At 35.8% G+C, this 11190-nt stretch overlaps 1 non-coding gene across 1 annotated transcript; it reads right to left on the reverse strand.

Annotated features, from left to right (window-relative positions):
• Positions 1-4280: 4280 nt before the first annotated feature.
• On the reverse strand, positions 4281-4387 carry LOC133828006 (small nucleolar RNA R71). Its single transcript, XR_009890651.1, has one exon. It is a non-coding gene; the product is annotated as a small nucleolar RNA R71 (small nucleolar RNA).
• Positions 4388-11190: the final 6803 nt, after the last annotated feature.

Consider the following 11190-nt stretch of genomic DNA (forward strand, 5'->3'; position numbering starts at 1 on the left):
CATCACTTGTTTAGCTTGCAAAACAGCCTTGTGAATCTCATTAAAACCTTCCCTGTTAATAGTTCTAAAAACACTCTTAAGCCTCTTCATTTTCCCCACCAATTGATACATAAGAGTACCAGTGATAGGAACCTGCCAGCTTTGCCGAACCTGAGCCTGATAATTCTGGGCTGTTTTCCACATGCTAAAGTATCTAAAAGGCTTCTTCCCCGTACTAATATCTTGATAGAACGAGATCAAAATAGGACAGTGATCAAATTCCCCTTCCGGAAGAAAAACAACATCAGAATTCACAAAAGAATCTGTCCATTTCAGATTTACCAAGGCACGATCAATCTTAGAAAAAATACGATCTTTTGGCTTCTGTTTGTTATTCCAAGTGAAGAAACACCCTGAAAACTTAAGGTCCTCCATTTGACAATACATCACACACTCCTTAAAACTATCAGAAGGCTTCTTATGATTCTTGCTTCCAGCTCTTTCATCATAGCTCAAAATCTCATTAAAATCTCCAACTATCATCCATGGCTCATCGATATTGGAACTAAGATCTTTTAAATCCTGCCACAAGGCTTCTCTGCCTCCGACCTCATTAAACCCATAGACAAAGGTTATATGAAACTGCTCAGTATTCTGTCTTGTTTGAGCAAAACAATGAATCATTTGACTAGTACACTTCCTAATATCAATTGAATATATAAAAGGGTTCCAAGCAACTATTATCCTCCCTTTATCTAACCAAGAATTATTATTAGTAAAGAACCAACCAGGAAACAAACTCATATACATATCTCCCATACTTTTATTCTTAACTTTGGTTTCAAGAAGACTAACCAAACCAACCTTTTTAGAATAAATCAGCTGCCTGATTTCCTTATGCTTGTGCTGGCTGTTAATCCCTCGAACATTCCAAACAAGAATTCTATCCATTTGAAGTAGAGGGATCTCCCCCCTCTCCAATGTTGTTCACCTCCTGTACAATCTTCTCCACTTGAAAGTCTAAAATGGCAAACTGATTTGTCACCTCTGTTTCTACCTTAGGCTGTTGCTGAACTTTCTTGCCCTTTCCCACCATCTGAAACCCATCTTCATCAACTACTGGTATCACTTTTTTTGCTTCTGTCTTTTCTTTTGGAACCCATGTTTTCTTTGTTTGGACTTTGTTTCTGCACACATTAGCTCCATGTCCCATACCCGAACAATTCTTGCATATAAGCAGAATCCATTCATACTTCACATCCAATTCAACATCATGATCAAATTCATCCGTAAAAGTGATTTTGGAAGGGAAATCTTGAGCAAGATTCACCTCAATCAATACTCTGGGATACAATAATCGATCTCTATGCTTAGTAATATCATCAACCTGAATTGGTTTCCCAATCTGGCCAACTATCTTGAATAGAGATGCCTCTCCCCAATATTTGATATCCAGACCCCTCACTTGAATCCATGTAGGTACAGTATCCACATTCTCCTTGGTAAAATCATCTATCGAGTTCCATGGCTTCATGATGAAGGGTTTCTTGTCAAAGAAGATGAAACCCCCATTCAAAACTTTATCTCTCTGCTCTAGATTCTGAAACCGTATAATGAACACCCCATGAGATAACATTCCTACCTTAACCACATCATCTTTCAACATCCTTCTCACAAATCCATCAATGACGTTCAAAGGAGGATTAGCACCAGCAACATAACCCACAATTGAAGGCTTCCAGTAATTCACTTCTTCCTCAATATCAGCCTGATCAATTTTTACCTTCTTGTTACCCGGATTAGTTGATTCCTCAATCTGCGATGGTGATTCAAATGCCCGATCTAGATTCCTCACAATGTGTTCAGATCGTAAGATAGGCGGAGTCATCCTCTTCCCCATAGCAACATCTTGAGTCGTCCTGTTGGCAATGCTCAACCATTCAGAGAAATTCGAACGAATTTCACTCTGTTTTCTCAGTATCTCCTCCGTCTCTTGAGCCGAATATTCTATCCCCAAACACTGATCCGACATCTTTTCCTCAGCTTGCACTTCCAACTCAGAAATCCCTAGAATAGCATCCATGGATCTGGTTTTGATAACACGATCCGAAGATGAAGGACCTTTCTTCTTATTATTCCTCTTCCCCTTAGCTTTCTCTGAAACCTTAGCTCCTTTAGCCATGGGCGCCGGTAACTTCACCGAGAGAAAATTTCAAAAAAAGCGGGAAAATAATTTTTTTTTTTTTTTGGATTAAGTGTGATTATTAAAGAAATAGATTGAAATTGGAGGAAAAGTGCTTAATTCTTGAAGAAACGATGTTAAACAGGCTAAGGAATGAAAACTAGACAAAACCAGGGTTCGAATTGATGATTTGGTGAAAAATTGGAATTAGAGCCGCAGCTCTTGGTGTAGAGCCGTAGCCTTAAGAGTTTCAGAGAAGAAGAAAAGAATCTGCCAGAATTAGAGCCACAACTCTATCAAACAGAGCTGAGGCTTTATTAAAATCAGAATTAGAGCTACGACTCTATCAGACAGCGCTGCAGCACTATAAAATCCAGAGACGAAATCTGGATCGCAAAATGCATCAGAGCTGCGGCTCTATCACATGGAGCCGCGACGCCAGTCCGTACGGAAGCCAAATTTAAGGCATTTTTCAACGGCAATTTTGTCCTTTCACACATAATTAATTAGGGATTATAAAATCTTTCTTAATGACAATTTTAGAGAGAGATTAACCCTAGGAGACGGCTAGAGGCACATTGTGGAGGATTGCGAGTGGAGTCAAATAATTCATCACAATTTTCTTCTTTTCTACTTTGAATTTCTGTATTTTGGGATGCTTTTTATTTCTTCTATGGTTATTATGAATCTTGTCATGAACTAAACTCTTTTTCTAGGGTGTTAATGGATTCTCCCTAATCTTTATTTTAAATTAATGCAAGTTTTATGATTTCAATTTTATCTTGTGATTTATTCAATTTGAATCTATTGGTTATGACTGATTGATCACCATTGACATGAAATATATGATTTTGATTCGAAATCTGAGAAGTGAGAATTCAATATGCTGTAATTGAATAAACATAGATTTCATATTAGGACGAGAGTGCCTGTGTGGTCTGTGTAGTTTTAGGGTTGTTAATATTAATGCCTATCTTATGTTTATTTATCACAGAGATGTAGAAAATTTGCATAAGATTGAGACTTATATATCCTAGTACGAATATAAGTTATTATTGTTGACCTGCTATCATAATAGAAAAATTGAAAAGTAAGATTTGTGTTAATAAGAATTAAATAGGATGGTTGATGAAATTGATTGCCCTAGTTCTTAATCCATTGAACTTTCTTAACGTTGTTTATTTTCAGTTATTGAAGTTAATTTCAGGTTTTTGTTTTATAATTTTAGTTACTTCTTGTGATTCAATTATCATTAGCCATAATAGAAATAGGAGTTAAGTTTTGGTACTTAATATACAGTCCTCGTGGGAACGATCTTATTTACTCTTTATTACTTGTTACGATTACGTGCACTTGCGTATTGATTTTACACAACAAGTTTTTAGCGCCGTTGCTGGGGGAATGTTTTTACTAATATCAAGAAATTAATTCTTTTTCTAATTTGGTTACTTTTCTTTTATACTGTTCTCATACTGGTTTTTTTTTTAGCAATTTGTGATTTCAGGTATTCACATAGTTTATGCGATGACAGGGGTCTGAATTAAGGGTGCCTGTTGATCCTGAAATTGAGAAAACTTGTAGAAGAAATTAGAAACAGAAAAGGTTAGAAAGAATGGCTCAGAATAGAGGTAACGGAGGGGTTGACAACATTGCCCATGACAACGCTGAGAATATTAATGCTAGGATAGCAGCGGATAATGTTGGAGGAATAAGAGTTGCTGAACGAGTTGCACCAGTTCAACAACCAATGCAAAGAAGTTTGAGGGACTATGTGCTACCTACTGTAATGGGGGCACAATCATGCATTAGACCTCCAGCAGTTGAGGCTAATAATTTTGAAATTAAGCCAGCTATATTGCAAATGATACAATCATCAGTTCAGTTTGGGGGATCACCAACGGAAGACCCAAATTTACATTTGGCTAATTTCCTAGAGCTCTGCGCCACATTGAAGATGAACGGAGTGAAAAATGATGCAGTGAGGTTGAGAGTATTCCCGTTTTCATTGAGGGAATGAGCAAAGAGTTGGCTTATTTCTCTGGAAGCCAATTCTATCACAACACGGGAAGAGCTAACTTAGAAATTTTTAGCAAAATTTTTCCCACCATCGCTGTCTGCAAGGTATAGTGGTGAAATCAACAATTTTCACCAAAAAGATGGTGAATCGCTGTATGATGCGTGGGAGAGGTTTAAGGAGCTGCCGAGAAAATGTCCCCATCATGGAATCGAAAAATGGATGTTAGTCCATATTTTTTACAATGGTTTGTGTGGTACTACTCGCACAATCATAGATGCAGCGTTTGGAGGAGCGTTCATGAGTAAGAGCGCTAATGAAGCTTTTAATCTGTTGGAAGAAATGGCTATGAATAACTATCAATGGCCATTAGAAAGAGAAACCACTAAGAAGGTGGCTAGAGTGCATGAATCAGATGCCATCTCAATTTTGTCCGCTCAAGTCACAACATTAACCAAACAGTTACAACAGAACAACATTCAAGCTCAAGCTCCAGTTATGCAGATGCATATTATGTGTGAGTTATGTGGGGGACCTCATTTATTTGAACTATGCACAATGAGGGATTTTAACAATATGCCTTTGCAGCAAGTGCAAACAATAGGTAATTTTCAAAGGCCCTCAAATAACCCATACTCAACGAACTACAATCAAGGGTGGAGGAATCACCCTAATTTCTCATGGACAAGTGGTCAAGGTAGTCAGCAGCAGTGTCAGCAGAGCCAACCTCAGTACTCAAGGCCTCCTCCTGGATTTTATCAATCACAAAATAGACCACCACAACAGCAAATGCTTATGAGGCAACCTGAAGCACAACCTGATGTACTTAATCAATTTATGACAGAAACGAGGGCATCTATTCGAAGCTTTTAAACTCAGATTGAACAGTTGGTCATGTTAATCGAAAGCTACACATCAACATTCCTTTTGCTGAAGCACTTGAACAAATGCCGAGTTATGTGAAGTTTATGAAAGAAATTTTGACTAAGAAAAGGAAACTAGAGGATTATGAGACAATGGCACTTACTGAGGAGTGCAGTGCGATACTTCAAAAGAACCTACCTCCCAAGCTTAAAGATCCAAGTAGTTTCAACATTCCATGCTCTATAGGGGGTTCAATGGTGACAAAGGCATTATGTGATTTAGGGGCTAGTATAAATCTAATGCCTCTATCTATTTTTTGAAAGTTAAAATTGGGAGAAGCTCGACCTACTACCATATCTTTGCAAATGGCGGATCGATCACTGGCTCATCCGAGGTGGATCATAAAAGATGTGTTAGTAAAGGTCGATAAATTCATCTTTCTTGCAGATTTTATTATTCTTGATATGGACGAAGATAAAAATATTCCAATTATTCTTGGAAGACCATTTTTAGCAACTGGTAGGGCCTTAATAGATGAGCAAAATGGCAAGTTGAAGTTGTGAGTGCAAAAAGAAGAGGTGACATTTAATGTTTTTGCAGCAACGGAGGTTCCAACTTGTTGTAGAGTTGATGTGGTGGAAATTAAGGGTGATAACCTGAATTTTACTAAGAAGAAATCTATGGTTGAAGGTGGCAAGTGAACAATTCGTCATAAAGTAAAAAAGATCTTTAGTGAGAAAGCTCGATTGTTTCTTGAGCGGTGGAAAGTTCTAAAAATATGCAATATCAAGAAATGGGCCTCTTCTCATGATATTATGGCTCTTAAGGACATGAGGGGTGGTTTGGATCCGAGTTGAATTTAAGAAAGTGGTCAGCGTCCGACTAAATGGCGTTAACGACAGCGCCCTTGAGAGGCATCTCAAGTTTATGTTTTCGTTTTTATTTTATTATTTTATTATTTTTATTCTATTTTTAGTTGAACAATTCTATTTTATTTTATTTTATTTTTGTTTAGTTTTGTTTAAATATTTTATGTAATTAGAACCGTGAAAAACTTGAAAAAAAAATAGCAACAAAATAGCACAAAAGTTGAATTAGAGCCGCAGCTCTAGGGAAGTCAGAGAGCAAGTGCTGAGAAAAGTTAGAATTAGAGCCGTAGCTCTATACACCAGCGTCATGGCGCCAATTAGGCCTAGAAACGCAATTTAAGGGTTTCCATCAGATTTTCTTTTAGCACAACTCTCATTCCACCTCCTCCTCCAGTTTAATGTTATACAATGGGGTCTCAGGTAAGTCTCTTCTTTTTATTTGAGTTTAACATTAGGGACAATGTTAGTCTTAAGTTTGGGGGAAGGGAATTATTTTTAGCTTTGCTGTTATTTGTTGTTTTCAAGTTTAGTATTAGTTTTTATTGTGTTTGATTCTAGTTTTCACGGTATTGTTAGAGTGAAAACCAAGTTGATAATTTGTTGCCGATGAGATTGAACGATTGCTATGTTGTATAATCTGAAAGAAGAGTTGTTCATATAAAAACAATCTGTGTGCTTGATTGAAATACTTTGTCACTTCACTGTGGTTAATGGGATACTTGTTTGAACTATTTCGGATAGTTGTAAATGTGGGAGTTGAACTTTGTATATGCATGTTGAATTTAGACTATGGATTGTACAAGTTTAAATTTTTCTAGAACTTGCTTGCTTGCTATTTGAGACGAAATCCTAAACAATACACACTTAAGAAGAGGATATAGGCCATCTTTGGAACGATTGAGCCTTTCAATCTAACCCTTATATATTTTTATCTCTAGTTACCCTATTTGAGCCTTACAATTGACCTTTTTCATTATTTAACACATGTTTTGAGCCTATAATTGTATCTGTATATTCATTATTCTCTTTGTCCGATACCATGAGCATAAAACATATCTTTTGATTGGAAGGGGGAGTGAATGTTTAAGGGACATATGTAGAAATATGTGGTTACTCAGTGCATTTAAAAAAAGATGGAAGAAGAAAGAAACAAAAGGAGAAAAGAAATTATAAATTCAGAATATACTACATTCCTTAAGTTATTTACTGAAAAATTTAAGTTTGGGGGAATGTAGTTTGAAAAAAAAAAAAAGTGATGAATAAATAGTCAACTCTTCTCAATCTTGAGAAAAGAAAAAAGAAGAAAAAAAAAGGAGTAACAGTGGGATGTGAAGTTGAGTTAAAGGGATAGGTTGCTTGGTTTGAATTCTTATGGTATACTTGAGCCTAAAATGTCTTCTCATCCACCTTTACCTAAGCCATCTATTACAAGCTTTGTAAAGTCTATTGATTTTTAAGTGTGTATTTGTTTATATTAGTGGAGAATAGTAAGTATAGCAAGCATATGGAATAACCATGTTGAGTGGATTGATGGTGAGAGTTTGGCATGCATAGATTGGTTCAATTCTTTATATTTATTGGTTATGAGTGAATGAGCATGAGTATCGATGAATTACAGTGAATAGGTGAAGTATTTTGATTGAAATTCTGGATTAATTTTTGAAGTGGCACGTTACTTTTCTTTACAATTATATGCATATGGTATTCATGATTTTTGAGGCTATTTTAATGGTTGCCAATTTGGTTTGTTTAGGTTTTATCAAGTCTTAGTTGTGTTCTTTACTCAAGGGCGAGTAAAGGATAAGTTTGGGGGAATTTGTTAGGACTAGTTTTGGTAAGTTTTTATGGCGTGTTTTAAGATGCAATTTTAGTCTTTTATTTGGTTTTGTGCGATATTATGCCGGTGTTTATTGTGTTTTCAGGATTAAGTGTGGTTATTAAGGAAATAGCTTGAAATTGGAGGAAAAGCGCTTAATTCTTGAAGAAACGATGTTAAACGGACTAAGGAATGGAAACTAGGCGAAACTGGGGGTCGAATTGATGATTTGGTGAAAAATTGGAATTAGAGCCGTAACTCTTGGTGTAGAGCCGTAGCCCTAAGAGTTTCAGAGAAGAAGAAAAGAATCTGCCAGAATTAGAGTTGCAGCTCTATCAGACAGAGCTGAGGCTCTATTAAAATTAGAATTAGAGCTGCGGCTATATCAGACAACACTACAGCACTATAAAATCCAGAGACGAAATCTGGATCGCAAAATGCATCAGAGCTGCGGCTCTATCACATGGAGCCGCGACGCCAGTCCGTACGGAAGCCCAATTTAAGGCATTTTTCAAGGGCAATTTTGTCCTTTCACACATAATTAATTAGGGATTATAAAATCTTTCTTAATGACAATTTTAGAGAGAGTTAGCCCTAGGAGACGGCTAGAGGCACATTGTGGAGGATTGCGAGTGGAGTCAAATAATTCATCACAGTTTTCTTCTTTTCTACTTTGAATTTCTGTATTTTGGGATGCTTTTTATTTCTTCTATGGTTATTATGAATCTTGTCATGAACTAAACTCTTTTTCTAGGGTGTTAATGGATTCTCCCTAATCTTTATTTTAAATTAATGCAAGTTTTATGATTTCAATTTTATCTTGTGATTTATTCAATTTGAATCTATTGGTTATGACTGATTGATCACCATTGACATGAAATATATGATTTTGATTCGAAATCTGAGAAGTGAGAATTCAATATGCTGTAATTGAATAAACATAGATTTCATATTAGGACGAGAGTACCTGTGTGGTTTGTGTAGTTTTAGGGTTGTTAATCTTAATGCCTATCTTATATTTATTTATCACAGAGATGTAGAAAATTTGCATAAGATTGAGACTTATATATCCTAGTATGAATATAAGTTATTATTGTTGACCTGCTATCACAATAGAAAAATTGAATAGTAAGATTTGTGTTAATAAGAATTAAAGAGGATGGTTGATGAAATTGATTGCCCTAGTTCTTAATCCATTGAACTTTCTTAATGTTTTTTATTTTCAGTTATTGAAGTCAATTTCAGGATTTTGTTTTATAATTTTAGTTAATTCTTGTGATTATCATTAGCCAAATAGAAATAGGAGTTAAGTTTTCGTATTTAATATACAGTCCTCGTGGGAACGATCTCACTTACTCTTTATTACTTGTTAAGATTACGTGCACTTACGTATCAATTTTACACAACAATGGACCCAAAATTAATATGGGTTAATCCTTGCGCAATCCACTGGGGAATAAATCGAAGAGGGATTTGTAAAGTAACGAATTTGACATCAAGAGTAGGTCTCAATTGAGGCTTTGTAGGAAGGTTTGATGAGAGCAATAATGGACCGAGTAAAAGGAGTAATGGATTTTGGGAAATCAAAGGAAGGTTGTTATTGGTAATCTTGTTTTCTTTTGGAACATGTGATAGTTCATAAAGAAAACCAAGTTTGTTGGCTATAGACTTGTGGAAAGATGGAGAAGGAGTAAGTGACAAGGGTGATACAATAAGAGCATTAGAGCTTGTAAAACTAGAAGATGAGGTTTCATTTTCCATGATCAAAAGTAGAGACTCATTGGTAGGATAGGATGAAGTATGGCTCTGATACCATTAGGTGTTTCTTGTTATAAATTAGTTAAACAAACTATCGAATTAATAAACCCAGCAATTTCTCACATGGATCTGCACGAATTACACCCTAAACTGCGTGATTTATGATCATAAAGGATAGATTGCTAGATCAATTAACTGGAAGGTTAATCTAGTAATTTATAACAATGATTGCCTTCAGATACGATCCATAATGCATACTATCTCTACTTCAGAAATCTCTGAATGAATGATTTAGAAAAACACTTTTTTTATAATAAACACTCTAATACTTTATTGCTTCGTAATTTTGTGCCTTACACAAAGACTGAGGATGGCCTTATATAGCCATGTACTCAAGCATACAAACTTAACCAACCATAGTCAAACCTAACCAACCATAGTTGGGACCAGATAAGGGATAAGATTCCCTAACCAAATCATAAAGTAAACATACAAGATATGGGATAAGATTTCCTCACCAAAGCATAAAGTAAAGCATACAAGATAAGGGATAAGATTCCCTGACCAAAGAAAAAAGTAAAGGCTAAACGATAGAATATTTATTTAAAAATTGTTTCATGACTAACCTCATAGTCAGAATTATATGTTAGATACTCGTGGAGTGGGTTATATCCTGTCAGTTCTTCTTCATCCTGATCACTGCCAACTGAAGGGTAGGCCTCGTAGTCTGTATATGTCATATACCATTCTTTTCCTGTGTACTGGAAGAGATAAGGATCTTGCATATATGGAGTGTCAGCATGTGGGTCTTGAGAATCTTCAAAGTAATTACATTTTCACAAAATTACCCCTTTAGTGTCGATCAATTTGTATAGTGACATATATTTTTTCTCTAAAGTTTCTTTGAGTTTGCTGGCCTGATTTGTTTAATTTTCTGCAATGTAGAAAACTTCAAAGGCCCTTGTTATTTGCAAGTATAGGTAGAGGCGAACGTTTCCCAAGGAGCGTCTTCTTCTGGCTTGGGCCATAACTCAGGAGGTATAGTCTGATTTTTCTCAAACAGACTTTTTTGGATGTCCATGTATTTTTGGCCCCAAGACATAATAGTGGCTCTTCTTTTGACCCACAAACTTTTAATGTTGGATTAATGACTATATTTTTTTATGCATCAAGACTAAGAAAGAAAAAGAGAATAGTATAACAGTTCATTAGGCTGGCAACATTTAGGCCTGATGGGTAGATAAAAGTAGGTCTGCCATTCTAGACCCTTTTTCCATTAAGCCGATAGGACCTTTTTCTATTTTCCCACAGCCTATTATTGCTCCATATTTTGCTAACCAGTCCATGCCTAATATTACATCACAGTCCTTAAGGTCTAACTCGATCAAATCTACTGGTAACTTTCTTTCTTTAATTCTAACTACAATGCTACGCACACCTCTACTAGATATCATTCTTTCCCCCAAGGGTAATTCTATGAAAAACTTATCTCTAAAAAGTTCCCATGGTTCATCTCAACTATCAATCATATTCATAGAGACAAAATAATGAGTAGCTCTTGAATCGAATAAAGCATTGCATGGTTTGACAGAGATAGTGATTTGACCTGATACTACTGTATTGCTAGTTTCTACCTCACCTCTTGTAATAGCAATTTTTTTTTGGAATATATGGCTTTACTCTTTGCAAATCAACAATTAATAATGAT

The sequence above is a fragment of the Humulus lupulus genome, chromosome 3, assembly GCF_963169125.1.
Source record: "Humulus lupulus chromosome 3, drHumLupu1.1, whole genome shotgun sequence".
NCBI lineage: Eukaryota > Viridiplantae > Streptophyta > Magnoliopsida > Rosales > Cannabaceae > Humulus > Humulus lupulus.